The sequence below is a fragment of the Myotis myotis genome, unplaced genomic scaffold, assembly GCF_014108235.1.
Source record: "Myotis myotis isolate mMyoMyo1 unplaced genomic scaffold, mMyoMyo1.p scaffold_m19_p_22, whole genome shotgun sequence".
Taxonomy (NCBI): Eukaryota; Metazoa; Chordata; class Mammalia; order Chiroptera; family Vespertilionidae; genus Myotis; species Myotis myotis.
In genome coordinates, this window is record NW_023416327.1 from 3,427,721 (window position 1) to 3,454,358 (window position 26,638).

Below are 26,638 nucleotides of genomic sequence, written 5' to 3' on the forward strand. Positions count from 1 at the left end.
AGGAAGCGTCCCGGAAGTGACGTGTAGGCGGGGCTGAGCGTGTCATCCCCGGGGCGCCGCGCGTGCGCTCCTGGGACGGGGCGGAGCCAATCGGGCGGGGCGGGGCGGGGCGGGGCCAGCCGGGTGGGCTGCGGGGATCCGCGCGGGGAACCGAGGTGTCTGCTGCGACGCGAGGACAGTGCTGGGGGAGGTCCCCCTCCGCCTCGGTGACGCGCGTCTCACGCTGGCCACGTGTTCCTTAGTTTGTCCCCTAATCCCGCTTTAATTTGCTGCAAGACCCGGGACTTTAGTGCCGGGCGCAGCACATAGTAGGTGAAAGTGAACCGGTGTAGGGCCGCGGGCAGGGTAAGCAAAGGTGCTTGGAGAGAAATGGAATGGATTTAGGGAAAGGCAGGGGCTGCCCAGCACCGCCCAGGGGACGTGGGTGGTCGATGGCAGCTCCCAGGCGCTGGAGTTTCTTCCTGTGCGCAGTCACCTGCGGGGACTTGTCCGGGGGACCGGGGGCTGGGGGGTTGGGGGGGGCGAGGGGGGGTGCTGGAATGCAGGCGCGCGAGCTGGTGCCTTCAGGACCCTGTCAGGAAAGCTTTGTTTCGGGTCTGTCTCCTGTGGCGGGAAGCTGACCAATGGCCGTTAAGGATCCTATTGCCCTACGGTCCTAACATTTCCCTTCCCTTTCTGTTTGTTAATAATTATCCTTAATGGAATGGGGCAGAGGCCTCCTTCTGTCCGTGGGCGTAAGGAACAAGGCCCTCCCCTCTGGTGCTGTTGACCGGGTATCTGAATAAACAGTTACTCCACATATCAGAAACCAACCAGTTAACATTATTATATTTAAAATTGTTTTTCTTGAAATATGCAACAACAACCAGTTGGCAGCTTAGTATGTCCATTACTATAAGGGAGGGTGACATTATAATAGTTCATATTGTAGTTGTTAGATACTGAAAGACAACTAGGTCACCTGGGAAAAGGCAGACGTTCACCACAGGGAGCTACTGCAGCAACCTTTAGAGAAAACATCCTGCATCTTGTTAGCATAAAAACATTCAAACCTGTAAAGAATTTTTGTGAATTCATTTGAGCCAAACTGTCGACAATTGCCGGGAAGCAGGATCTCAACAGATTGGGACAATGCTCCAGAGAATGGTGGGTTTTTCATCTATTTTTATACGTTGCAGTTGAAGGAGGGGACCTAGGTGGGTTACAGGAATTCCATTGGTGATGGATTAGGGAGGTGGGAGAAAGCAAAGGGGGGAGGGGTGGGAACCTCTGGGATTGGATAAAAAGTAAAATGATAGACACACCCTTCTTTTACTTAGGTGGGTGCAGGATAGGTAACAGTCAACAATGAACATGATAACAACAACACTAAAGGGATTTATGATCTCTGTCCTGGTGCCCAAGCACACTTGGTTATGCCCTGAGGGGTCCAGAAAAAGGGAAGTTACAAGTTACCCCGACCTTTCACATGGATGTTATCTTAGACGCAAAAAGACAGACAGACTCAGTTAAGGTAAAGATTGACCTTTACTAGGGAAGATACTGGCCCAGGACATGACTACCCACTATAAACTGCTTGTAGTTAAAGTTTCAATTTTAGACCATCCTTTATGGTTACTTTAGGTCTTTGAGTTTGCAAGACCGCCAAGCAGGCCTCCCTGAGCTTGTCAGGTTAGCATGTGGCCTTGTTTTTTCATCCACAGTCCTTTTCCCGGACAATGAGTTCCAACACATAAAGGTCCCCGTATGTGACTTTCTTCCCAAAATGAATAGAATGAGTATAATTCTGTATATTAGCAACAGGTGTGCCAGCTCCTACCAGGCAAGATGTAAAGGTCTGTTCTCCATAGGTTCCTCCTCGAGGTGTTCCTGGGGTTCAGTCACCCATTCTTCCCCTTCTGGGGCCCTCTTCACTCTGGTGTGATGGATCCAGGGACCCAGAGCATTTGGAGTGGTGAGAAGCACGTCCCAGGGTCCCGCCATGTTGATCGTCTTTGTGATCCGGTTTTCCATGTTTTGAGTAGAATTCTGTCTCCTGCTAAGAAGGGATGTAGGAAAAACAATCCGTAGCACATGCCAAATCATTACCCACGGCTGAGGACACAATGTGGAGGGACTGACTTGGGAGGTAAAAGCTGGTCCTGAGGCAGCCACAGTGTCACTTGCCTGGTTTTGCTGCTTTTCTTGGCTTGAAACTGAAAAACAACTGAGGCCTAGAGAGGAAAAGGTCTCAGGCCTTTTAAAAGAGCCCGGTCCAAACCACATGACCAGTGATATGCTAGGGGAGGAGAGGTCACCCTGGGGGCGAAGTTCTTGTTTTCCCAGTTTCGCCCCTTGCTCGGCATCTGGCTTCCCGGGCTTTTTGCCTTAGTGAGTTTCCATACCTAGCTCATCGTCCTCGCTCTGGGGGTCTGTAGGCACTCGCCTATTTGTTCCCTAAAATAATTCTCGAATTAACCTGCTCACGTATAAAAATAACTGAGAGCGCTGGTGACAACGTCCAAATATTAGTTAGACTTTGGCTGTGTGCCAGATACTGCATTTATATAGTTCCTTGGAACTGGTTCCTTGGAACAGTCTTCTGAGATGCACAGTACTGGAATGCTTATTTTTTTCAAACGAGAAAACAGGCATGGGGGAATTTGCTCAAGATCAGAGAATGAGGAAATAGCAAGACTAACATTCAAGTACATTTCCTCTGCACTTGTACCTACAGTAAAGTAACAGTTTTAGTTTAAACGGAATCTAGTTGTGTTATTATCTAATCTCTAGTAGTTAATTTATTGAAAAATCTTTCCTACTTCTCTTTCATCTTTTGTGGAGGGGATATACATCCCAAAATATTTTGCACATTTAAAACTTAAACTTGCAGACAGTTCTCAAAGCTTGTGGTTTGCATCCTCTATGATGTATTGTTTTATTGGAAGTTATTACGGTGTCTAAAAAGATCTGAGGATGCCGAAAGATAAACTTGCAAGGGAATTGGAAAATAAGTGAGGTGCTAAATCAAAAGCCAAGATAAAGTTGAGAGGTGTTTTCCAATTTTTCATAATCATTTATGTATATGATGCTTTATCTAGAAATTGAATTTCAGAGCAGGGCAGAATTAAAAGTTACTCAGGTCAGTTCTTTCATTTTAGTGCTGAGGAAGTGGGTCTGAGGAGATTAAACGACTTGCCAAATTGAACAGGGTTTTAGAACTGAGCTGAAGCAGGTGTTTGGGTTCCTAATTTGGAGCTATGTGTATTAACTTCATGGTATTAGCATCATGGCATTCCACGTCCAGAATCTGACTTGATTTTCATGATAATAGTGAAGTGAGTGTGACTGGCATTGGCCCCATTTCCTCCTCTAAAAGGCACGTGCATTGTTTTAGTGGCACAAGCAGCTGCCTTGGAGGGAGCCTTGGAAACCAGGCCTCAGTTCAGATTTTGTTCTGCTGCACCAAGACCCTGGGTGAGTCACTCAAGTCCTGAGCTTCAGTCTTACCAGAAAAATGCTCTGCTAACACCGTCCGTGGAGAATATCTAAGCAGTAGAGCTTACATAACACACTTGGGCCCTGGCCAGGTAGCTCAGTTGATTAGAGCAGGGTCCGAAAATGCCCGGGTTGAGGTTTGGTCCCCCGTCAGGGCACATACAGAATCAACCAATGGGTGCATAAATAAGTGGAACAACACATTGATATTCCTCACTCTTCCTCTCTTTCAAATCAATTTAAAAACAAAAACGAACACACTTGACACAGAGTAGGTGCTTAATAAATGGCAGCTGGTTTTGAGACACGTCACGTCTCCCCACTTGAGCCTCCTCCCCTGTGAAATGGGAATGATAACACACCTCGTCATGTTAAGAGATTGGCGCCAACGCATGAGCACTTGCCCTGCCTGGAGATCTGTGGTAGCCTGTGACTGTCATCAAAGGAGAGACGTGGCAGCACGGAGGTGGAGCTGCGGAAAACTTGAGCTTCAGACCCTGAAAACGGCGAGAGGTCCTTGCTCCCTGGGGTGCTCTGGACCAGTCACCTGACGCGAGTACATCCCGCTTTAAAATGAAAAATCCATTACGATAATTCTAGGTGTCTCTGAAGCTAAAATCTCAGGGTAGAGGGAGTGTCTTCTGAGGCAGAGAAAAAAACCCAGGGTCAGAGAGGAGGAAGTAGAGTGAGATTCTGATGCCGGACCCTCCGGGGAGGGGAGCCTGGGAATGCCTGCGCCCTCTCCGTCTGCAGAGCCTGGAGCGTGGAGCCTCGGAGTATTCGCAACCTGCTGTCTGGGTTCCAATCAGTGTCCTGAGGCAGGAATCTGGGAAAGAGGAGAATTTTCCTTTCTAAGGAGTTCGGAGGTGATGTTTCAAATATGCCGAGGCAGCAGGGCCACCTCCCAGAGATTTCTGCCACCTCGCAGGGCAAGGAAGCCACAGCCGGCCTCGAGCCAGGTGTCGCCAGGACCGGAGGGCCAGACTGACAACCGGCACCGGAGACCAAGAGCATCCCAGGGTCCCTGTGGGTGGATCAGTAATGCAAAGATCTGGTGTCTCCCTCTTCTCATCTTGGCACTTCAGAGATTCCCTAATCTGGACCCAGCCCTGAGGAAGGGGGCAGGCCTCTATTGATAAGATTATTGTTCCCGCGGCCAAACGGGGGCTTCAAATGGAAATAAAGCTCAGTTACAGAAAAATAACTCTATTTTTTACACATTTGAATATGTAGACTGAAGTTGATTCCTGCTACAAATTGTATCTTACATAACCGTACATTTTTAAGTTCAGAATTGTGAGAGTTTCTGCATCACCTGGATCATGGCGTTGCATTCATTAACATTTTTTGGTGCCTGTAGTTGGCAGACCAACGCTGAGGGCAGCAGCCGACACTGCCTGGCCTGGCACCACCACCTCACTAGGACCCGAGCTCCTCCAGGACAGGGCCACACCTTTGCTTTGAATCTCCATCCTGGTCACCAGCATGCACAGTGAGTGGTTGTCCTTAGTAGTTACTCAATCAATATGTATTGAATGAACCATAAGTGAAATATATACTGAGAACTTCAGGTGTTGATTCCTCTTGTCCATAGTGTAATATTTAAGATATTTATGTTACAAATATTTTATCATTAGTTGTCAAAAATATAGCTGAGCATAAATCAAATTAAGAGCTTCAAAGTGAATGTAAAAATTTTAAAAACACTTTCCATTTGGGACCTGTATTTTTAGCTATTTAAAACAACAGTTCGCCCTAACCGGTTTGGCTCAGTGGATAGAGCGTCAGCCTGTGGACCCAAGGGTCCCAGGTTCGATTCCGGTCAAGGACATGTACCTTGGTTGCGGGCACATCCCCAGTGGGGAGTGTGCAGGAGGCAGCTGATCGATGTTTCTCTCTCATCGATGTTTCTAACTCTCTATCCCTCTCCCTTCCTCTCTGTAAAAAAAAAAATATATATATATATATATATTTAAAAAAAATAAAAATAAAACAACAGTTCTGCTTTGAGTTTTTAATAACTACCTTTAGTACCATAATGATTATTTTTTTAAAAATATATTTTATTGATTTTTCACAGAGAGGAAGGGAGAGAGATAGAGAGTTAGAAACATCGATGAGAGGGAAACATCGATCAGCTGCCTCCTGCACATCTCCTACTGGAGATGTGCACGCAACCCAGGTACATGCCCTTGACCAGAATCGAACCCGGGACCTCTCAGTCCACAGGCTGACGCTCTATCCACTGAGCCAAACCGGTTTCGGCCATAATGATTATTAAAGACCATATTTTTTACTATTGTCAATTCTCATCCCTTTTACTGTACAATCCAATGACCATAAAGATGCATTTACATACTTAAACTCCCTACTGGCTTTCTTGTCAAACCCATCAGATGCCTGTTCAGTGAGCCCCCCCATTGCCTCTTACATCCTGTCTCCGCACCCAGCACAGCACCACGCACAGTATAAGAACAGTGCGTGCCGAAGCCGGTTTGGCTCAGTGGATAGAGCGTCGGCATGCGGACTGAAAGGTCCTAGGTTCGATTCCGGTCAGGGGCATGTACCTGGGTTGCGGGCACATCCCCAGTAGGAGATGTGCAGGAGGCGGCTGATCGATGTTTTTCTCTCATCAGTGTTTCTAACTCTCTATCTCTCTCCCTTCCTCTCTGTAAAAAAATCAATAATATATATATATATATATATATATATATATATATATATATATATATATGTGTGTGTGTATGTATGTGTGTGTATATATATATATATATATATATATATATATATATATATATATAAAAGAACAGTGCGTGACGAACAAACGTCAGTAAACCTCCCCAGCTCCTCAGGCCCTTCCTAACTGACCTCCTGTCACCAAACCTCGAGCACATTATATTTTACGTTAGGATATGACCAGGAGAGTATCCCACAAGTCCCACTAAAGCCATGCTTCTCAAAACTGACTGAGCGTTAGTCACCTGGAGAGCTAGTCACCCCCAAGTTTCTGACTTAGGAGGTTTGATTAGGGGCACGGGAATTTGCACTTACAACAACTTCCAAGGAGATGTTGGTATTGCTGATCACCGATCATACTTTATAAACCACTGAACTAAATTAAGCTGCTTGAGGTCAGGGGCTACGTCCTATTTCAGTATCCCCAGCAGCCTCTGCCATAGTACCTGGCACATAGGGGCTGCTCAAGAAATAGTTGAGTGGAATAACAGTTCAAAAAGTTTATTTTATTGAATCTAGTTTACAAGTATATAAATATGTGTATTATCTTTAAATCAGCTAATACATGTAAAAGCTCTTAAAACATGCTTGCTAAAAAATATATATATATATATATATATATATATATATATATATATATATATATATATATATATTATAGCCCTGGCTGCTGTGGCTCAGCTGGTTAGGTGTCGTCCTGTGTACCAAGTGGTTGCTGGTTCGATTCCCAGGCAGAGCATATGCCCAGGTTTCCAGCTCAATCCCCAGTGGGGCGTGTGCAGGAGGCAGCTGATCCATGTTTCACTTTCACATCGATGTTTATCTCTCTCTCTCTCCCTCCCTCTTCCTTTCTCTCTCTCTAAAAATTAATTTAAAAATTTTTTAAAAATCATAAATATAACCTTTCTTTGCTTAACCTCACATTCTAAACTGATATCCAAACTAGATGTGTACTTGTAACGAGAGCTTATAAATTAGAGTAACAGCATCTTAGCATGAAAAGTCTCTTTTAATGACAGCCTAATTTAATATTGAGTATCAGGAATTTTATTTTATTTATTTATTTTTATGCATTTGTGTGTGTGTGTGTGTTTAAATATATTTTTATTGATTTCAGAGAGGAAGGGAGAGGGAGGGAGGGAGGGAGAGAGAGAGAGAGAGAGAGAGAGAGAGAGAGAGAGAGAGAGAGAGAGAGGCATCCACGATGAGAGAGAATCATGGATTGGCTGCCTCCTGCAAGTCCCCCACTGGAGATCGAGCCCACAACCCAGGCATGTGCCCTTGACCACAATCGAACCTGGGACCTTTCAGTTCGCAGGCCGACACTCTATCCACTGAGCCTAACCGGCTAGGGCAAGAATTTTAAATGTTGGTTGAGCGCTTCCTACATGCAGATAGACACAGCAAAAACTTGATAGACACACCTGTCCTTAAGAGCTTACAGCCAGTGAGGAACCTTAAGTGTGCTTGTGAGTGTGAGGATGTTATGTTTTGAAAGTAGGAGAGTAGATGGCAACTATTAAAAGCATTCAGTTGTATCTATTTAACTCTTAATCTTCATTAATCCATTAGAACACAACTTTACTTCCCATGCTATAAATACTCGTAACATGTTTCGGATGGACCCAAGGGATATTGAATAAATATTAATAAATGAAGTTAATTAACAATTCCTTGGAGAAACATGACTGATATATTTCTTCTTAAATGTAATCAAACTAATTTAGAATTAGTCCTGATGCAGATATTTCCATGGTTATGGAATAGTTATTTACATAGAGGTTCCTGCCATATGTGAAGTAAACTTCTCAGAGTTCCAGGAAGCACACATGTTTCTAGATGGAGTAGTGTGCACATGTGGAGTTTGACATTGTAAGCATCCTATGGTGAATCCTTTCATAAAGGAACTCATGATTTCTGAATTATTTTTCTCTTTTTTGTTAATATACACTTTCACTCCTGTATTGTTTAAAGCAGAACATAGTGTTGTGCCATACACTATTCAATCAACAGAACTTAATTTGATGCATATAAAAAATCCACTGGTTTTGAATTCTGGGTTTGTATCTTGTTCTGCCCTTGCTACCATGGAATTTGGGATAAGCAATTCGCTTATTTGTGCCTCAGTCAACTGATCTGTAAAATGGAGAGATAGATAGCCTTACTTCATAGGGACCTGGGAGGCTTCCCCGAGAACCTCTGCAAGGCCCTTAGGCCAGCGTCCTGAGTCAGTGGTGTCCCCTCTGCCACTGGGTAAGGGCAGCTCAGCTCATGCAAATGTGGAGTCCTGGCCCAGGCCTGTGATTGGCTGCTCCGCAACAGTCAGCTGGCCGTGTGGTTAGCTTCCCCCGGGATTGGCTGGTCGGTCGGTTCATTCATTCCTTCGGCCCGCGTTTCCCGTGCCTCCCGCGCCCCGCTGTTTGGGGTGAGAAATGAGCGGGAGCGGAGCCGCGCGGCCGGCGTTTCCCGAGCGGTGCGGGCGGGGCCGGGAGCAGGTGCGCCGGGCCAGCCTCGCCGCACTCCGCACCCGCGCTCGCTGCCGGGCGGTCCGTGCCTCCGGGACCTACCGCCCCGCCCCTCACGGCCGCCCCACCAGGCGGCGGAGGACACTGAGGCCCAGGGGGCGCCCCTCGGCCGCTGCGCCCGGAGCGGGATCTCTAAGGGCCGCGTGTGCCGGCTGCGGGCGGGCGGCGCAGGGACACTCGGGCTCCCGCCTCCCGCGCAGAGCGGCCGCCCCACGTGACGGGAAGCGGCGGCGGCGCGGCCGGAGCAGCCCCGGAGCCGCGGCCGGAGCGGCCGGAGCGGGCGGCGGGCGGCGGCGGGCCCAGGCCGCAGGGCCGGCGGACGCGGGGGCCGGCGGGCGCCGCGCCGGTGAGTGCGGGGCCGTGGGGCGCGGCCGGGGCTGGGAGCGGGACCGGTGCGGCGCGAGGGGTGCCTGGGCGGGTCGCGAGCGGACAGCCGTGCGTGGGGCATGTGCCTGTCAGATCTGGGACGGGGTGCAGGTGGGGGTGCCGGCGTGGGGTGCGCCCGAGTGCACATGGGGGGGGGGCAGGCGGGCCCGAGCGCGGGGTCCGCGGTGTGGATGTAGTGGCGCGCGAGGAGGGAGTGGGTGTGTGTCCGGGGAAGGTCCGTGAAGGTCCGAGACCTCGTCCTTGGTTTGGGGTGAGCTGTTGGTTTTCTGGAGGGGGGCCCTGGGAGGACGGTGCCCCAGAGCCCCTTGCGCCCCACCCCTGCATGGACCGGTTTTGTTGCTGTAATTGACGCTCTTGGGATTTCAGAGCTCAGTTCCGGGTCACACCCGACCTGACTTGTTGCCCTGAGCCGGAGGCTGGGCAGCGTGTGCTGGGAGGAGGGCAGAGACCTCACCCGTTCCCGCCCAGGGGCTGGGAGCTGCCGCCCGCGCGGTTTGCCCGCCCCAGGCCCTGGGGGCTGCAGGGGAAGCTGGGGTGTCAGCCGCCTCCCTGTGTGTCAAGTGGGGATGACTCTGGAGACGAGCTGTCCTCCGTCGCCAGTTGTCTGCCTGCCGCTGTCATTGTTTCCGCCCAGGGGCTGTTGGGTGACCCTCTCCAAGTCCCCAGGCCGCTCTGGGGGCCCGGCCTGGCTGCTGGAAATGGGGGTTCACACGGTGCTTAGCGCACATGACTGTATTGGGTGCTGGGGTTTATCCCCGAGGAAATGCCTCCGTGATTGCAGTGACAGGTCAGGCAGGGAGGGGAGTGGAGGAGGCTCCTGCAGTGAGCTGGCCACCGGGAGCCAGCACTCAGGCCATAGGGGCCTGTGGGTGCCAGTGCGCCCCCTCCCAGCTTGCTTCTCTCTTGTCAGCTAGAAGCTTCCAGCACTAGGTCACATAGGAAGGAACATCTGGCCAGCTGCTTCCTTTTTCCTTCCAATTCTGCCAGCCAAGCAGCCTCAGCAGTCACAAGAGCAGCCTTTCTTTGGTGTGTGGCCCTAGAAACAGCCCTGACGGGACTCCTTGGGAGCCTGTCTACAACCAGCCCTTCCCAGGCCCCGGTGTGTCTGCTCCACGTGGGCTCCAACCCTGATTCTGCCAGTCAACCCTGCACAAGCAAAAGTCTGTGTTTGGACTCCCCCCAAACTTAACTACTAGTACAGTTGTCCTCGCAGACACCCAATCCTCAGATTCTCAGACCCTTACATAAAACTATGGGCTCAGTGCACGAATTCGTGCACCTTAAAAGGAACTGTGGGCCGCGAGGCTGCGGTGGGCACAGGGGCGGGTCTTGGTCCATCCTCTGTACCCCAGCCGGGCCCCTCCTGCCGTGGCCCCTGTCCCCTCTCTACCGGCAGCCCCGCTCCCTCTGCGGCGGCTCTGGTGTCAGCTGCGGGTGTGAGTGCTGGGTGGGACTGCGGCACACGGGAGCAAAGAATTTTCAGCAGCTACCGGAGGCTCTCCCTGATGACAGCGACTGGCGCCCTGCCTTGATCTGGTGCCCCGCCTTGGTCTGGTGCCCCCGCTCACTTGCTCCACCATCCCGCTGCAGCCGACACTCACCGTGTTCCACGCTCTGCCGCCTGCTGCTGACATCCGCCATATTCCGCACGCACCCTCTGGTGGTCACATAGCCACCGGTTGTTTGGTTGTTCCAACATTTGGTCTATTTGCATATTAGGGTTTTATATATATAGATGATATAGAATGATGCATACAGTTGGTCCTCCACATCTGTGGATTCTCAGCTTTAGGTTAAAAATATTGTTTTCAGTCCTAGCTGGTTTGGCTCAGTGGATAGAGCAGTGGTTCTCAACCTTGGCTGCACATTAGAATCACCTGGGAATCTTTTTAAAATCCTGGTTTCTGGGCCTCATCCTCTGGAAATCCTGTTTCTTTGTTATGGGGTAAGGCCACAACATTAGTAACAAACAGAATTCCTGGAGGGTGAGGCCCAGAAACCAGGATTTTAAAAAGATTCCCAGGTGATTCTAATGTGCAGCCAAGGTTGATAACCACTGGGATAGAGCGGTCAGCCCATCGACTGAAGGGTCCCAAGTTCGATTTCGGTCAAGGGCACGTAGCAGGCTCAATCTGGGGCAGGCTAGATCCAGGGCACATGTGGGAGGGGCAACCAATTGATGTGTGTCTCTCACATCGATGTTTCTCTCTGTCTCCCCCTCCCTTCCACTCTCTCTAAAACTCAATGGAAAAATATCCTCTGGTGAGGATTAACAAAAAATAAATAAAATGTTGTTTTTAATTGTATATTTGTTTTTGAAAATTCATTATTAGTGAACGCACGCAGTTCTAACCCGTGTTGTTCAGGAGTCAACTGTAAGTGTTAACACAGTGAATGCTTCCTCTGGAGTTAGACTCCTGGTAGGTTCTGATCCCAATTTGTGGTACACGTCACAGTATATACATTGTACAGAGAAGTAGGTGATACCCTCGCCTTTCCTCCTCCGCTGCCCACCTCCAGCCGCGGTCCTCCGGCCCTTGCACTGGGGGGCGTTAGTGCAGCACTGCAGGCTCCCAATGCTTCCGCCTCTGCCTGACCCCCAGGCACAGGGATTCATAAGGGCCTATTCTCCCATTAAACAGCTCCAGCTGACAAGGTTTAAAAGCGCAGAGCTTGCTGTTTAAAAAGTGCTCAGTATTCTAGGCCTGATTTGCAGCTAGCATTTCTTTTCAGGAAAACAAAGTTGTTATTACGGCTTATTCCTTCATGCCGATATTAAACATTTGTGATCCTTTAACAAAGCTCCAGGAAATTTTACTTAATGAGTTACGCATCTTCATCTTGGGCTGAATCCAGTGTTGATTAGAAATACATTAATCATTTGTGGTGACCAGGTGTTTGGATACCGACTGCTGAGTAATTTGGCCCATACTTTACAACTCATCTCTTCGGTGGTAAACCTGGCCCGTTTTTCTTTATTAAAAAAGGCTAGCTACTAAATCTGAATGTAGAAGTAGCAAGCTAATTGGAGGCTCCCCCTGAGCCTGAGTGCGCTGTGCAGAATGGGGGCAGTCACTGGGCGTGTTGGGAAGTCTTGCAGGTGATTTGAGACCAAGATCTTTTCTTGATAGTCAAGTAGCTGCCATTGAGTAAATTAAAGATTCAAGAAAAATAATATATAAAAGAAAAATTTCCCAATATCCAGAAGGCACTGGATAATTCTTTGTAGCTTTTTGAGGTCCAGTATTGAGGAAAATGTTATGAAGAAAATGCCCTGGAGACCCATACTCCCAGTCTACTCCTCTTCCCTTCCTCTCCCCCTTCCCCAAGTCCCTTCAGTTATGACTGTTGACATTAATATGATAGGGCGTATATAATATATACATAGGCAACACACATTACATGCATATATAAGGCGTGTATATGCGCATATAAGGTGTATATAAATGGTATATATGTGTGTACATATTCACTGTGTATGTATATTTACATGTGTAGTTAAATAGTTTTGCTTAGTGTTGCCCAGGAAAAGGATACTGTCTGTGATGAGTCACATATTGGTACATGCCAGAATAATGTCAAGGGGACCGGACCGTTAGATGTTAGGCTTGAGCTGTATTTTATATATATGTATTCTTTCAGGTCATTGGAACAAGTTTATTGTGCTATAATTAGCCTTTTGTGATCTCTGTTACATGAGTGCAAAAGAACGTGAACTGGTTGTCCGGTAGGTCCTCGTTTTCAGAAGAGGGACAAGTTGTGTTTGGCACAAGTCAATAAATTTGTTGTGGATTCCTGGCAAATCTCAAGATTGAGCAGATGTCTGTGAGGACTTTGGGAAGAACCTGGGCCCAGCATGGGGTGTGGTTCTGTGAGGACAACTTATGCCACATAAAAATATATCCTGTTTTGATAAGATTAGGTTGGTGGTGAAACATGTAAGGGGCCATTCTGTACCCGAAATTGAGCAAGGCAGTTCTGACACCGAGTCCCACTGATTTGTGACAAAAGGTGTCAGAGAGTCGGGGTAACCCATTCTGGTGCAGAGAAACCTAAGGGGGCAGGATGAGGGGGGATGATAGGGCGCCTGCTCTAGCTCAGGGTGGGAAGGCCGGGCCATGCTGAGCAAGGGCCCCGGGAGGCACTGCGGCAGGACGGTCATCATAGGCCTCATACCACGATGGCCTTGTGGGTAGAGTTGTTGCTTTCTTCAGCAGGACTGAATTCTAGGAGAGCATCTGAAATCATACTTGCCCCCTTCGGTCAACAGAGCGGAAAGAATATGGCCGTGGAGACAGAAACAAACGGTTTGAAGTCCCTGTTTTATCACCTGGTAGCCGTGTAATCTGGAGCAAGCCGCCGAAAATCTCTGTCCATAATAATGTCCACCTCTTAGAGCAGCGGTTCTCAACCTGTGGTTCGCGACCCCTTTGGGCGTCGAACGACTCTTTCACAGGGGTCGCCTAAGACCATCGGGAAACAAATATATAATTACATATTGTTTTTGTGATTAATCACTATGCTTTAATTATGCTCAATGTGTAACAATGAAAATACATCCTGCATATCAGATATTTACATTACGATTCATAACAGTAGCAACATTACAGTTATGAAGTAGCAACGAAAATAATTTTATGGTTGGGGGTCACCACAACATGAGGAACTGTATTAAAGGGCTGCGGCATTAGGAAGGTTGAGAACCACTGTCTTAGAGGAATGTGAGTGACAGGACGTCACTTCTATCAAGTACTTAGCATCCGCCTGACCCAGTGACTAGGGGCTCTCAAGAGGCAGCCATGAAGGTGTCGGCCGGGGCCGCAGTCGGTTGCCCGTCCTTTGTCTAGACTTGGAGCAACAGGAGCAACTGTACCCCGGGCATCCAGGTGGCTCAGTGGGTAGGGTGTGTGCTTTTGAGGCACGCTGCCCGGTTTGGAATCTCCGCTCTCCATAGTCATTCAACCTTTCGAATCTCCATTCCCTGCAGATGGTATAATCATAGTACTCGCCTTCTAGGCTCGTTGTGAGCATGAAGAGAGCATTTAACAGGGAGCCTTCCAAATGTCTTAGCTCCCCTGCAATAGTGCCACCACCTGTGCTTCAGAGGAGCTAGATAATAGCGCAGGGGAAGCATGTCAACCAGTCCCCTTCCTGTTTACAAGGGGTGACAGGCCCTGAGGCTCTGAGTGACTTGCCGAAGATCAAAAGAGTTGGCCAAGCCCCTGGGGCTCAGGACCCAGGTTACTATTGAGAATGTCTGCTTTGCACCAAGCCCACTTGACCCCCCTCACTCTGTGGCCCAGGTGAGCTCCGGGCCTTGAACCTTGTGCAGAGGGGGCGGTTAGGGGCCTCATCCCTGCTCCTCCCAGCTCTGCAGACCTGAAGCCCTCCTGCTGGCCATCAGGGCCTCCCACCTGCCTGCTTCTCCTGAAGCTCAAAGGATATCAGATTTCTGACCCGCAGGAGTCAGCTGACATTTACCCCAATCCAGTCTGAATTCATCTATGAGAAATATTTCAGATGAGCAAAGGGCCCAAAGTCTCCCCTTTGAAATACACTCTCAGGAGAAAATCTTAGTAGGTAGATATTATTCATACCTGTAATTTTAAGTTAGGACACTAAATTTAGAAAATTCACCCCCAAAAGTTACTGAATACAAAACGATCATAGAGCCTGGCCTGTGTTGCTCAGTGGTTGAGCATCAACCTGTGAATCAGGAAGTCACAGTTCGATTCCTGGTCAGGGCACAAGCTCTGGTTGCAGGCTCGATCTCCAGTTGGGGGCGTGCAGGAGGCACCTGATGAGTCATTCTTTTTCATCATTGATGTTTCTATCCCTCTCTCCCTCTCCTTTCCTCTCTCTGAAATCAGTAAAAAACATTTAAAAAAAAAAAAAAAGATCATGGAATCGTTCCCGCGGCCTGAGTTGCCTCGGGAGTCCGCTGGGCTGCTGGCCATGGTGTCCGCTTTCTCCTTTCTGGTTACTGACAGCTCGTTCTGAGCATCTCTTTTCCTGCTAGAAAAGGAGATTCTCAGCTCTTCTCTCCTCTTTTTTTGAATAATCCAAGGTAAGATGATAAATAAAAAACTGATTACATTTCCCTTTTTTTAAAAAAATATATTTTATTGATTTTTCACAGAGAGAAAGGGAGAGGGATAGAGAATTAGAAACATTGATGAGCGAGAAACATCGACCAGCTGCCTCCTGCATACCTCCCACCAGGGATGTGCCCGCAACCAACGTACATGCCCTTGGCCGGAATCGAACCTGGGACCTTTCAGTCTGCAGGCCAACGCTCTATCCACTGAGCCAAACCGGTTGGGGCACATTTCCCTTTTTATGTTCACTTTCTGTTTCAAAATAACTGGCTTACTAAGGGGTTGAACGACAGTACCGCACTCACCTACGCTCCCGTCCCCGCTGTTAACATCTGGCACGGCCGTAGTGTAGTGATCAGAACTAATGCGTTACTATCAGGACCACTGACCACACTGTATTTGATGTCACCGGTCATTCTACTAATGTCTTTTCTGCTCCTCGGTCCTGCTTTTTTTTTTTTTAAATATATTTTATTGATTTTTTACAGAGAGGAAGGGAGAGGGATAGAGAGTTAGAAACATCGATGAGAGAGAAACATCGATCAGCTGCCTCCTGCACACTCCCCACTGGGGATGTGCCCGCAACCAAGGTACATGCCCTTGACCGGAATCGAACCTGGGACCCTTGAGTCCACAGGCCGACGCTCTATCCACTGAGCCAAACCGGTCAGGGCGGTCCTGCTTTTGATCTCTAATCTGTGACGCTTCCTCAGCCGGCCCGTTTTTCATGACCCTAGCACCCTGAGGGCCGCCGGGACTCCGTAGGGTGTCCCTCAGCGTGGGGCAGTTTGGCCTGATCTCATGGTTAGGCAGTGGGGATACAGTTTCTTCAAGAACACCACAGTGGTGGCCTGCCTCAGTCACCCTTTAATGCCGGGTTGCATTCCGTGTCCCTCTGAAGTGACAGGAGCAGCGGTCATGAAACTTCCTGGTCCCTCAGGAAGGTAGGTCACTGGTGCCCAGGCCCCTGTGAGCAACTCTCCCTCCTGCGCCCCCGTGAGGTGGGACAGAAGTGCCTCTCGTTCCCATCATGTTTCTCTTCGTTCCCTGTGTCCAGTCACCCAGTCAGTCACCCTGTGATGTTACCTTGAGGAGTTAGGAGAGCTTTTTCTGAGGCAACTGCAAGTTAAAGAACAAAAATGTTCAGCTTTCTTATCACACAAAAAATTAGGTTTGTGACCACTGAACCTTTGAGTCCTATCAAATCTCATCTGACTTTAGAGCAGCGGTTCTCAACCTGTGGGTCGCAACCCCTTTGGCGGTCAAACGACCCTTTCACAGGGTCGCCTAAGACCATCCTGCATATCAGACATTTACATCACGATTCATAACAGTAGCAACATTACAGTTATGAAGTAGCAACGACAATAATTTTATGGTTGGGTCACAACATGAGGAACTGTATTTAAAGGGCCAGAAGGTTGAGAACCACTGCTTTAGAGGGTCAGGAAAATACTTCATATTTCCTTTGGTCTGGAGAGGATGCTGATTGTAATTATAGTCAATTTGTAGCTTAAGAGGAGAGCTGATTGGCCCACAGACCATTCAAATTCATCTTTCAGGAGCTCACTAAAGTTTTGAGACACTGATGTGATTTTATTAAGTGTTTTATTTCTACAGACTGTGAAGGTGATTGTCAGATCGCCAGTGGAGTCACCCATAGGAACTAACTGGAGGTGGTTAGTGTTTTGTGTAGAGGACTTCAGTTAACATTTCATTTTGTTAATTTAGCATGAAGAGAACATCTGCAGGTAGCTTGCAATGGAAGAACTTTTGCTAGCAAGGTTTGTCCAAACCCACCCAGATGAAGAATTTTGAGTTTGTGATTTGGCTATTCATTCAGTCAGGAACGTAGGATAGGCCGAAGGAAAAAAAATGTGTCCAGTCATACCTGCCTGACTTGCTCTCTACCTACGACAGCATGGCCGGGAGAGGAAAGACGAGGGTGGGGTGGTCCGGGACCTGGGAGGAGAATGGAGGGTCAGAGTTTATGCTCCGTGCCGCGGGGATGTGAACTCAGAGGCTGGACACTGGGCAGCAGGTCCCTTACTAACTGCACACCGTTCCTGCTTATTAATTAGCAAGCTGCCCTGAGCCAGGCTGAGTCCATGCCCCACCCAGCTGAGTCCCACCGCCTGACTTCTCTGGGCTATCTCAGTCCAAACACCAGGTCAGCCTCCATTGCTGAGGCCAAGGAAACGGTACAAACCAGTAAAACAGCTGATTCCTTTTTTGTGTGCGTGTGGCACTTTTGAATAAGGCTGCTCTGTATATTCTTGTATGAGTCTTTGTGGATATTGGTATGTACTTGAGACAAATGGAAACATTAAATGTGAAATTGTGGGGTAAATGCATGTTTAACTTTATCAAAAAGCAACAGGATAAATGCATGTTTAACTTTATAAAAAAGCAACAGCTTTCCAAAGTGATGGTACCAGTTTGTACTCCTTCCAACAAAGTATGAGATTTCTAGTTGTTCTGCATCCTCATTAACATCTAGTGTTGTGGGTTTGTGTTTTTTTTTTTAGTGTTGTAAACTTTTTAATTGTAGTGATTCTAATAGTTTTGAAATGGTACATCATTGTGGCTTTTTGTTTGTAGGAGTTTTTGTATATTCTGGATATGTGTGAGACCTTTGCCACATATATTACTGCGATTTTTTCTCCCAGTCTGGGGGTTGCCTATTCATTTCCATAATGGTGTCTTTCAATGGATGCAAGTTTTATTTTAGGTTTTGTAAAATCCAGTTTATTAACTTTTTCTTTTATGGTTAGTGCTTTTTGTATTCTAAGAAATCTTTACCCCAGGGTCCCAAAGACATTCTTCTATGTTTTAGATTTTACTTTTAAAATAATTCGATGTATCTCTAATTATTGTATATGGCGTGAGGTAGGGATAATTAATGTTAATTTTTTCCTCATAAGGTTATCCATTGTTCCAGCACCATTTATTGAAATGACTTTCCTTTCTCCATTGAATGGCATTGATGCCTTTGTCAAGAATCAATGGAATGTATATGTGGGTCTAATTTTGAACTTTTTCTTCTGTTCTATTGATCTGTCTTTCCAGCTGTCTTAAGTACTGCAATTTTATAGCAGTTTCTAAAATCAGTTAATGTAGGTCTTCAACTTTGTTCTTCATTTTCAAGATTGCTTTGTTTATTCTAGGGAGTCATGTGCTACTTAATGACTCAGACACATCCTCGTTGTGCGAACATCGTACGGCATGCTTACACAAACCTAGATGATATCCTAGTATGTAGCCCACTACACACCTAGGCTGGGTGCTATAGCATGTTGCTCCTAGGCCATAAGCATGTACAGCAGTTACCACACAACGCAACACAAGATTAAATCACGCACAAGATAAAATGATGCAATCAAGAGATGAGGTAAATATGAAATGTGTGAGGCTGCTGCCAGTGTAACATGGCATTCTGCTTTACAGCACACTTTTTTTTTTTAATAAGTAGAAAGAGCACACTCTAAGATAATGATTAAAAGTGTAGTATAGTAGATACATAAACCAGTAGCATGGCTGTTTATTACTGTCAGTAATTATATATTATACATATTTGGATGTGCTATACTTTTATATGACTGGCAGCACAGTAGGGTTGTTTGTACCAGCATCACCACAAACATGAAAATAATGCATTGTGCTGTGATGTCACCACAGGTACAATGTCACTAGGCAATTGGAAATTTCAGTTCTATTGTAATATTATTGGACCAGCCTTGTATATACTATTTGTTGTTGATCAAACATCATGTGACACATGATTGTATTTTGATTTTCATGTAAATTTTACAACCAGATTGTCAATTTCTACAGAAGAGTTTGCTGGGCTTATAATTTCGGTCTTCTTTAAGGTATTACAAGATTTTGTGATTTTCTTTTTTAAAAAATATATTTTTATTGACTTCAGAGAGGAAGGGAGAGGGAGAGAGAGATGGAAACATCAATGATGAGAGAGAATCATTGATCGGTTGCCTCCTGCATGCCTCTTGTGGGGGATCAAGCCTGCAACCTGGGCATGTGCCCTTGACCGGAATTGAACCTGGGACCTTTCAGTCCAAAGACCAACGCTCTATCCACTGAGCCAAACCGGCTAGGGCTGTGATTTTCTTCATAAAGATCTTATACATCTTTGTTAGATAAAATTGCTTCATGTCTAATTTTTTATGCCATTGTAAATGTCTTTCATTAAGATTAACGTCTTTAATTGTTGTTCTATGTAGAAATGCAGATTAATTTTGTCAACTGATAGGTTTTGGTGCCAATTCAATGCCAACAGAAATCCCCGGTTTGGGAGGCAGTGAAGAAGGAAACTCTATTCAGTGCAAACAGCTTAGTTGTGATACAGCACGACTGTGGGAAAGCTTAATAGTGTTACAGTTCCATTATGCAGCAGCACAGCATGGCTGCAAGACAGCCCTGGGACCTGGCAGGCCCCTCTCCAGTTAGGTAGCTCTGCTCTGCTCCAGCGAGACATCCTCTGTGTTTCATCTTCAGTGTTTCAATTCCAGCCAGGGAACACAGTGTTCAGTCTTTGGTGGGGAGGGAATGTGCACTCCTGGAGCTAGAGGGGAGGTGGTTTATCTGGACAGAAATCCTCACTCCTGGGCCCAGTAGTAGGGCCTCACTCCTGGACAGATTGGTCTGTCCTCATGCAAATGAGAACTCCAAATCATCATAGTTTGATTCGTCCAAAAAGCACTGTCCTGATTGGTCAGAATAGAGTCTCTCTGATTGGTTAGTGAAGATGGGGGTGAGGAGGAGAATATAGCAATATAGCTGCACAGCTCTGATTGGTGGGGAAAGCCTCAGCCCTATTGGTTGAAATACTATTCCAGGAACTCCTTTTAAGGGCTGGGTCAGATGACAGAAACACAGTGCAGGCAGGCAGTCCCAGGGCAGGTTTCTCCCTGAAGTGTAGTTTGTGGAGAGGTCCCTGAATGCAAATGGTTGCTAGGCTCTGCTTTTTAATTTTTTAAATTTGAGCCCCGTTAGCCACCAGGAGCCCTTTTTAGTAAGTATCTTCTTTCTCAGGGTTCACATATATTGATTTAAAAATTAAACATTTCTAAGCTTTAAAAAAATTGTAATAGATTGTGAGTCTAGAGGAGGCCAGGGGATTGTTAAGGATGGGGGGGGGAAAAGGACACATATGTAATACCCTTTGTAATACTTTAAGCAATAAAAAAAAAAAAATTAAAAAAAAAAGATTGTGAGTCTATGCAAACACTAAAATCATCTGTAAATAATTATAGTTTTAAACTAGTGGCCCAGTGCACGAAATTCTTGCACAGGGGAGGGGGTGTTCCTCAGCCCGTCTTGCACCCTCTCCAATCTGGGACCCCTCGAAGGATGTCCTACTGCCGGTTTATAGGGATAGGGCCTAAACTGGGAGTCGGACATCCCTCTTGCAATCTGGGACTGCTGGCTCCTAACTGCTCACTTGCCTGCCTGCCTACCTGATTGCCCCTAACCACTCTGCCTGCTGGCCTGCTCACCCTCAACTGCCCCCCCCCCCCCCGCCACCAGCCTGATCACCCCCAACTGCCCCCCCTGCTGGCCTGCTCGCTCCCACCTTCCCTCCCCACTAGCCTGCTCACCCCCAGCTGACCCTCTGCTGGCCTGCTCACTCCAAACTGCCCCCCCCCCCACTGTCCTGATCACCTCCAACTGACCCCCACCAATGGCCTGCTTGCCCCCAACTGGCCCCCCTGCTGGTCTGCTTATCCCCAATGGCCCCGCCCCCCACCAGCCTGATCACCCACAACTGCCCTCCCCTCTTGGCCTCTAACTGCCTCTACCTCAGCCCCGCCACCATGGCTTTGTCCAGAAAAATGTCTGGAAGGTCTCCTGAAAGGTCTCCGAGTCTGATTAGCATATTACCCTTTTATTAGTATAGATTCTTTACAACTATCTTCTTTTTCAGCCTGGCAAAGTCTCCCAGGTCAGTGTTGGGTAGAGATAGAGTATTAGTTTGCTAGGGCGGCCATAACAACATACCAGGAACTGGGTGGCTTAAACAACGTAAATTCATTGTCTCACAGTTCTGGAGGGTAGAGTCTGAGGTCAGGGTGATGGGCAGTGTTGGTCCTCCTCAGGGAGAATCTGTTCCCAGCCTCTTCCCTAGCTTCTGCGGTCTCAGGCATTCTGTGGCTTTACTGTCCTTCCTCTTTGTGTGTCTATCTCTGTGCCTAACTTTCCCCTTTTTATAAGGACATCAGTCATATTGGATTAGGGCCCACCCTAATGACCTCATCTTAATTTGATCATGTGCAAGGACCCTATTGCCACAAAGGGTCATATTCACAAGTCTGGAGATAGGACTTCATATTTAGGGGAACATACTTTAACCCATAACAGATGGTAATAATTTTGTTCTTTGTTTTCTGTTTTTTTCCTTTTAATTTGCAAACATGGTGTGCTCATATTTAATATTTTTGAATATGAGTAAGAATGATCGATGGTTTTTCTTTTTCCTACATCCTTATCTGGTTTGGATATCAACGTTGTACTTTATACTGGCTTTATAAAATGAAGTGTGATATGTTCCCGCATTTAAATATGTTTTCCTAGATTTGGCAGTGTGCCATGGAAAGTAGTAGGGCCTCTGAAAGCCTCTATGGCTGTTGTAAAGAACACAGAAAAACATTTTATTGAAGCTTATGGGTAAAATAAAAATCTGCTGCCCAGTCCCACGTGTAGCCCGAAGAATAGCATTATTGTTGAGCTGAGGCCTAGGAAGCACGAGGAACTGCAGGGAAGGTGCCACAGCGACATGTCTTTTATCAGTGGCTACAGTGTGAATGAAAAGGTAAAGTTTCTGTGTACATCTGCAGAAGAAAATTAGTATTTTTATGTTAGCATTTTCAGAGACACTCAGATTCTCGTGATCACCAGTGGCAGTGTGGATACTCGTAATTTGGTAGAAAGTAATTACTAATATTTTAATTTTGGACCTTAGCGCATGTTGCTTTATGTTGTTACTTGATTATTTTTCTAGTCCTATTTCCTTAATGAGATTGGGAGACTCTTGGGATATGGAAGTGATTTCTTGAATTTTATTTTGCACACTTACAGGTGCTTGTTTTATGTGTAGAATCTTTTTTTAAACTGTTGTCCATAAATGTACTATTTTTCAGTCTCTTTCCCTAACTAGGTATATACTTTGAAATTTTGAGAAAAAGTATTAAAATGTTGATCTTTTAAATATAACCATGCTTTAAAGGTGACATGCTAATAAAATGTTAGTTTAAACTTATGGTCAGTTTGAGATCACACAATAAAGTGTAAATTGTATACCTTAGAGAAATTTTTAATTTTATTACCATGTTAAACCTCCAAATTCAGCCCCTAGTAAGTTGGATTTAATCATAATACAGGTTTGGCCAAAAGTCTATCTTTTATGATTCATATTTAATCTAAGCAAATTTATCACATGAACTAGATCATGGAGAAAATTTCTCTACTGCTTGAAGAAATAAACCATTTTTTCATCCCAGAATGTTACCTTGTCAGCTTTCACTTACCTCTGTGCAATTCTGCTTTGGCGACTGTGAAGTTCATAACACAGTATTGTGGATAGTCGCTATGCTGTGCATTAGGTCTAGGAATTACTTATCTACTAGTTCCAGGTTCCTGCCCTTAAACACCACCTCCCATCCCCTGCACCTCAACTTCTGGTAACTACCATATATGTGACAACATCTTTATCCAGTCGTCTGTCAACACTTGGGTAGTTTTCAAGTTTTGGCTATTGTGAATATGCTGCATTAAACATGGGAGTACAGATATCTCTTTGAGATCTTATTGTAATGTTGTTTGGATACACACCCAGAAGTGGTATTGCTGGATTATATGGTAGTTCTATTTTTAATTTTTTGAGGAAGTCCATATTGTGATCCATAGTGGCTGCACCAACAGTGTCCAAGGGTTCCTTTATCGCTACATCCTCGCCAACATTCATTATCTCTGGTCTTCTTGACGATAGCTATTGTGACAGGTATTTCGATGTGCATTTCCCTGATAACTACTAATGTTGTGCATCTTTTCATGTACCCGTTGGCCATTTGAATGTCTTCTTTGGGAAAATGTCTTTTGTTTAGTTTCTCTGGCCACTGTTATTGGACTGTTTTTTAAAAATATTTTTAATAATTTTGAGAGAGAGAAGAAGGCAGAGGGAAAGAGAAACATCCATGTGAGAGTGAGACATCCATTGGCTGCTTCCTGCACGCCCCCTACTGGGGATGTAGCCTGCAACCTGGGCATATGCCCTGACTGGGTATCAAACCCGCAACCTCTCAGTGCACAGAATGACCCCCAACTAACTGAGCCACACCAGCCAGCGGGCGCGGATTGTTTGTTTTTTTGTTGTTGTTACTAATTTGTTTGAATTGTTTATATATCTTGTCATTAACCCTTTATCTGATGCATGGTTTGCAAGTACTTTCTTCCATTGCTAGGTTGCCTTTCATTTTGTTGATTGTTTCTTTTACTGTGCGGAGCTTTTTATTTTATTTTTTAAAACTGATTTTAGAGTGAGGAAGGGAGAGAGAGAAAAACATTGATCCGCTGCCTCACCCCCATTTCTCTCCCCCTTCCCCCTACATGCACCCCAACTGGGGATCAACCCCGCAACCTGCTTATGAGCCATGATCCAACATTAATCCTTTTGGTGTGTGGGACGATGCTCTAACCAACTGAGTCACACCGGCCAGCACCCTGTGCAGAGCTTTTAATTGGATCTAGTCCCACTTGTTGATTTTTAAAAAATATATTTTTATTGATTTCAGAGAGGAAAGGGGAGGGAGAGAAAGATAGAAACATCAATGATGAGAGAGCCATTGATCGGCTGCCTCCTACATGCCCCACATGGGGGATCAAGCCCGCAGCCCGGGCATGTGCCCTGACCAGGAATCCAACTGTGACCTCCTGGTTCATAGGTCGACGCTCAACCACTGAGCCATGCTGGCTGGGCCCACTTGTTGATTTTTGCTTTTGCCGCTTGGGTAATGAAAAAATCATTACCCAGGCCTGTATCAAGGAGTTTCTTTCCTATATTGTCTCCCAACTTTATGGTATCAGGTCCCTGGTTGTTGATTTCTAATTTCATACCATTGTGATGGAAAAGATACTTGGTATGATTTCAGTTTTCTTAAATTCACTGAGACTTGTTTTATGTCCTGTCATATGGGCTTCCCGGAGAAAGTTCCGTGTTCACTTTGGAAGAATGTGCAGCTGCTCCTGTTGGGTGCAATATTTTATAATGCTGAATTCATTTGATTTGATGTATAGCTCAAGTCAGTCCATTGTTTCCTGTTTGATTTTCTGCCGGGATGCTCTATCCACTGCTGAAGGTAGGATATTGAAGTCCCGCATTATTATTGTTTGATCTACTTCTCCCTTCGGATTTGTTTGTGTTTGCTTATTATGTTTAGGAGCTCCAATGTTGGGTGCATGTGTATTTATGATTGTCATCTTCTTGATGAATGAACCCCTCTGTCATTATATACCAGGGTAATGACCTTTTTTGTCTACTGATTTTGGCTTGAAGTCTATTTTGTCTGCTATGAGCACAGCTACTCCCACTTTCTTTTGGATTCTACTTGTATGGAATGTCTCTTCATCCCTTCTCTTTGAGTCTTTGTGTGTCTTTAAAACAGAAGTGCAGGGTCTAAATTTTTAAATCTATCCAGCCACGCTGTGCCTGTTGATTGGTGAGTTCAGTCTATGTACAGAGTTTTTGATTTGTGATGTTTTCTAACATTATTATGTTTCTAATGTTGTATTTCTAATGTTAATATCTAATATTTGTGGTGTTACTAATGCCAACTTACTATTTTCTGGTTGTTTGGTATTTTTATTGTTCCTGTTTCCTCTAATTTCTGCCTCCCTTTGTAAATTGGTGATTTTCCCCAGTGGTGTGCTCTGCATCTCCATTATTTCCTGTGCAACTGCTCTAGATTTTGGCTGTGTGGTACCACGAAGCTTACATAAGACATATCATAGCTAACTGCCCATTTTAGGCTGCTAGCAATTTAACTTAGATAATCTACAAAAGTTCCACCCTTTAACTCCCCTTTTTATATTTTGATGTCATCACTCACTCTTTTTATGTTGTGTATTCGTTAACAAGTAATAGCTGTAGTTATTTTTAATACTTATTTCCTTTGACCTTTATGCTGTGTTGAGTGGTTGGCACATCACCCTGTTCCATATTGAGTTTTCTAAGTCTGATTGTATGCTCACCTCTACCGGCGTTTAGTGTCTTTATGTACATTCTCATGTTGCTGATGAGTGTCTTTTCACTTCAGCTTGAAGAACTCCTTTCAGCATTTCTTTCTCTTTTTTTCTTTTTTCTCTTTTTAGAGAGTGGGAGGGAGGGGGAAAGATATGAGAGAGATACATCGATTGGTTGCCTCCCACAGGAACCCTGGGCTGGGAATCCAACCAGCAACCCAGGTACGTGCCCTGGACTGGAATTAAACCCTAACCCTTCAGTGCGTAGGCCAGGGCTCTAACTACTGAGCAATGCTGGCCAGGGCTCTGTTTAGCATTTCTTGCAAGGCAGGTCCAGTGATGGTTTTGTTTGGGAAAGTCTTTACATCTTCATGTTGGAAAGATAACTTTGCCAGGTAGAGTTTTCTTGGCTGGCAATTTTTATCCTTCAACACTTCAAACATGCCTCCTCTTTCTCCTGGCTTGGAGGGTTTCTGCTGAGAAATCTGTTGATAACCTAATAGGGTTCTTTGTTTGTAGGTTATGATGTCCCCTCCCCACCCAGCTACTTCTAGATGATTTTTTTGACAGTTTCTTATAATGTGTTTTGAAGAAGTTTTTTTTTTTTTTTAATTGAGATAATAGGATGATCTCTTAGCTTTCTGAGCTTGATATCTAGTTATCTTCCTGGATTTAAGAAATTATCAGCTATTATTTCATATACATATAATTTTTAAGAATTGATTTCAGAGAGGAAGAGAAAGAGAGAGAGATAGAAACATCAGTGATGAGAGAGAATCATCTCTGCCTCCTGTATGCCCTGCCACTGGGGATTGGGCGCACAACCCCGGCATGTGCCCTGACCGGGAATTGAACTATGACCTCCTGGTTCATAGATCGATGCTCAACCACTGAGCCATGCCGACCGGGCTCAACTATTATCTCTTTTAATACATTGCCTGCTCCTTTCTAACTAACTCTCTTGGAAATGTACTGGAATCCCATTGATCACATATGCTTTTTTCACTCTTCATTCTTCTTTTTTTGTTCTCCCCTGACTGTTATTTCACAGTTCCTGTCCTCTATCTCACTCACCCTATCTTCCATTTGCTCTTCAGAGGCCCTCTATTGCGTTTTTCATCTCACTGTGAGTTCTTGAGCTCCAGAATTTCTGTGATTTCT

General features: G+C 45.9%; 1 protein-coding gene across 2 annotated transcripts in view; it reads left to right on the forward strand.

Moving 5' to 3' along the window:
* Window positions 1-8,829: 8,829 nt before the first annotated feature.
* TGFBRAP1 (transforming growth factor beta receptor associated protein 1) overlaps window positions 8,830-26,638 on the forward strand; it is a 65,627-nt gene continuing 47,818 nt past the window's right edge. Inside the window, exon 1 of one of the 2 annotated variants that reach the window (XM_036355378.1) lies at window positions 8,830-9,084. The gene's annotated coding sequence lies outside the window, so the exon portion shown is untranslated. Of the gene's footprint in view, window positions 9,085-24,532; window positions 24,595-26,638 lie in introns of those variants that run through there. The other variant, XM_036355379.1, reaches the window with a different exon arrangement.